The sequence below is a fragment of the Wolffia australiana genome, chromosome 5, assembly GCF_029677425.1.
Source record: "Wolffia australiana isolate 7733 chromosome 5, ASM2967742v1".
Lineage (NCBI taxonomy): Eukaryota > Viridiplantae > Streptophyta > Magnoliopsida > Alismatales > Araceae > Wolffia > Wolffia australiana.
In genome coordinates, this window is record NC_135839.1 from 7,045,015 (window position 1) to 7,048,892 (window position 3,878).

The 3,878-nt window shown below is 35.5% G+C and overlaps 1 non-coding gene across 1 annotated transcript; it reads right to left on the reverse strand.

The window, feature by feature from the left end:
* Nucleotides 1-3,427: 3,427 nt before the first annotated feature.
* On the reverse strand, nt 3,428-3,534 carry LOC144704029 (small nucleolar RNA R71). The gene has a single exon (XR_013581718.1). It is a non-coding gene; the product is annotated as a small nucleolar RNA R71 (small nucleolar RNA).
* Nucleotides 3,535-3,878: the final 344 nt, after the last annotated feature.

Sequence of the window (3,878 nt, forward strand, 5' to 3'; positions counted from 1 at the left end):
TTTGTGGACTGTAATTGATTGTTTCAGACATGTGAGATTGGTTATGTTCTAGTTTCAAATTATGAGTGTCGGCGAAAATTTTGTTAAGACATTTTAGTTATTCTTGTCTTATTATCTTTGTAGAATGTGATTGATTGTTTCAGACAGGTGAGATTGGTAATGTTCTAGTTTCAATCCATTAGTGTTGGCAGAAATTTTGTTAAGGAGGGAGATTGTAGGACATTGTAGTTATTCTAGTCTTATTATCTTTGTGGAATGTAATTGATTGTTTCAGACAGGTGAGATTGGTTATGTTCTAGTTTCAAACTATAAGTATTGGCCGAATTTTTCTTAAGGGGGTGATTTTAGGACATTGTAGTTATTCTATTCTTATTATCTTTGTGGAGTGTGGTTGATTATTTCAGATGGGTGAGATTGGTTTAGCGCTAGTCTTATTATCATTGTGGAGTGTGATTGACTATTTCAGACGGGCGAGATTGGTCATGTTCCAATTTCAATATATTAGTGTTGGCAGAAATTTTTTTAAGGAGGGTGGTTATAGGACATTGTAGTTATTCTAGTATTATTATCTTTGTAGAGTGTGATTGATTGTTTCATACGGGTGAGATTGGTTATGTTCTAGTTTCAATCCATTAGCGTGGCGGAGGTTTTGTTAAGGGGGACGATTGTGGGACACTGCAGTTATTCTAGTAATATTGTCTTTTTTATTTTGTGATTTGTTGTTTTCGACGAGGGATATTAGTGATATTCTAGTTTCAATCTATTAGTGGGGCGAAGGTTTTGTTAGGGGGGATAGTAGGACATTGTAGTTATTCTAGTATTATTAACTTTCTAGAGTGCACTCGATTGTTTCAGACGAGTGGATTGGTTATGTTCTAGTTTCAATCTATTATTGTGGCGGAGGTTTTGTTAAAGGGGTTAATCATAGGACATTGTATTTATTATACTAATATTATCCTTTTTATCGTGTGATTTACTGTTTCAGATGGGGGAGATTGGTGATATTCTATTTTCAATCTATTAGCACTACAAAGGTTTTGTTTCGGGGGCAATTGTAGGGCATTGTAGTTATTCTAGTAATATTATCTTTTTTATATTGTTATTTACTGTTTTAGATGGGGAGATAGGTGATATTCTAGTTTCAATCTATTAGTGCAACATAGATTTTGTTTCGGGGAGAATGCTGGGCATTGTCGTTGTTCTAGTATTGTTATGTGTTGAGTGTGATTGTTTATTTCTGACTGGGGATATTGGTGATATTCTAGATTAAATCTATATTTTATGGTGGAGCTTGTATTAAGCATGCAACTGAAGTTATTTGATAACACCCTAAATTCGGTCTTTATTTCAAGCAATCAGCACAATTTTATGCACTTAAAGAGTTTAAAAGGGGGTTGTTATAATAGATTTACATGTAATTAATGTTTCCAAGTGATTTCTGATTTTTCCCTAATTTTCTGCTAATTTTATGAATTTTATGGAATTTATTCAAGCTTCAAATAATTCTGTTTAAATGAAAATGGCAGGTTTTAAAATTTAACTTTGATGTTAATTAGTGTGGGGATGAATTATTGAATTTTCTAGGATTTTATTGGATTTTGTTGGAATTCATTCGAGGAAGAAATGAAATTTTAAAGAGGAAAAGGATATATTTACAAGGGGAGTATGAATTTTAAAGTAATTTCTAAAATTTAGGGTTTTTTCATTACGTTTTATTGTAATTATGCCACTAAAACAGCTCTCGGTCATGATTACAGGCGTAAAGATGCGAATAAATGCAAAATAACACAAGTGGTTTTCAGGTGACCTACATGGCCGATTCTTGGGCGTCGGATGAGAATTTGATGGCGCTTGAGGAATGGGTCAGTGGGCAGTAAATTCACCGCCCGCGCAGATCATATAAAGAGCGTGCACAGGTGGTGACATGTCTTGCTTGCATTGGGGGGGGGGGACGTGGCGCTTGCAGATTCAACACGAAAATAGATTCAACTTTTCTCCAGCCAATCTGCATTTGACACATCATGGCGTGTTAAGAAAGGAAATTAATAAATAAATGAATTTCAATCCAATGGCGACAATTGGTCAAAAATTATTTATTCATAACTTTTGATCCTGAAGTTAGATCGAGATGATTTTTTTATGGATTTTCTTGTCTTGACCTCTTATTTCTATGTGTATGGTTGAATAATTCAGATCACACATACATTGATAGATAAAAAGTAATTACTAAATGGGGGTAAAATGGTAATTTTTACCAAGTAACCTAAGTATAAAAGCTGAATTTTGAGAGGAGAGGGTCATTCTGGATGGTGCTCTATCACAAATGCAAGACAGAGAGGAGCGTCAGCCTAGATCAAACCTGTCTGGTAATTTTTTCTTCATTGTTTTTGAACCTTTATTGTATTTTGGATGATGTTTTAGTTAAATTTCTTCATCGTTCTTCCTGATCTTGGTCTGAATTTCTAAATCGCTAGGCTCGAGTGAAATGTACAATCCCTTACTGAGATTGAGAGGACAGATTGCGAGATTTACCTAGCCATTCCAAGTGCAAATTCACCCCTATTTTGGCTTATTAAAGCGTCATTGCCCCGGAAGCAACGCTAAGGAAATTCAAAAATGGTTTACATTGATTACCATTGAGTGCTTTAAAAGTGTGTTTCAAACATTTTTAGATTTAATTGTATATAAAGTGCTTAGTTTTAATTTTATATATTTGCTTGCACTGCATTTTACTTCAAATTCTGGATTTAACTGCATAGGAAGTGCTAATCAGTGATCTACAACCCTCTTGCTAATTTTATTGTTGATAATTATCTTCATTATCATTCTAAATTTCAAAGGTTATTTGTGGCTAAAGACTAACGGGTGACTGTGTTTTAACTTAGTGATTCTGTATGAAGCTTAGGTCTGGGTTTGAATCCGATAACAGTGATAGGACTTCACCACTAGCAAACTTTCCCTCACCCGAATCACCTCTCATTTCACCTACACTCGTAGAAGAGACATCCATTAGAATTCCACCAATGGACCCTATAGGGAATGGAGTAGGAAATCCTGAAGTAGTCAATGAAGGAAGTAGGATAATTAGAGAATATTCAACACCAGCTGAAACTCCCATCTTAACTAGGATATCTGCCCCTATTGGAGATGATGTGATATTTAGGATAGGCCCCCACCAATTTTAGTAACTACCATCCTTTTAAGGGAAAGCAAACGAGGAGCCATATGATTTCCTAGAAAAAAATTATGAAGCCTGTGATAGTTGTACTTACCCCAGGATTTCTAAGGAAGCAATGAGAATGAAAATATTCCCCCATGCCCTAAAGGATAGAGCCAAAGACTGGTTTAGAACATTGGGGACAAACTTTGAATCATGAAGTGAGATGGAAAAAAGTTTCTTAAAGAGATACTATACAGTAGCAAGGATAAACTCATTTAGAAGAGAAATTAGGAATTTTCAGCAGGGAGATGACACTTTTAGTGAAGCTTGGGAAAGATTGATGGGGCTCATAAGAAAATGCCCTCTCATGGCATTCTCAAATGGGAGTTAGTTGAAATATTTTATGAAGGATTGAATGGCGACGAAAAAGGAAGAGTGGATATTTCTAGTGGAGGTGAAATAGCAGACATGTATGAAGATGAAGCTATGGCCCTTATACAAAAAATGTCAGACAATTTAGCCTACCACCAAGATGCTTCCGATCATGTGAGGGTTACTTCTCGAAAAGACAGATTGTTGGATGCTAGAGGAGTTGAACCTCAATTACCATGGACTGAATTGGAAAACAGATTGGTGTCGTGATGGGAAAAGCCATGGAGAAGATGAATGAAAAAATGATCTCCCTATGGCAAGAGCAGAGTAGTGGAGGATCACACGA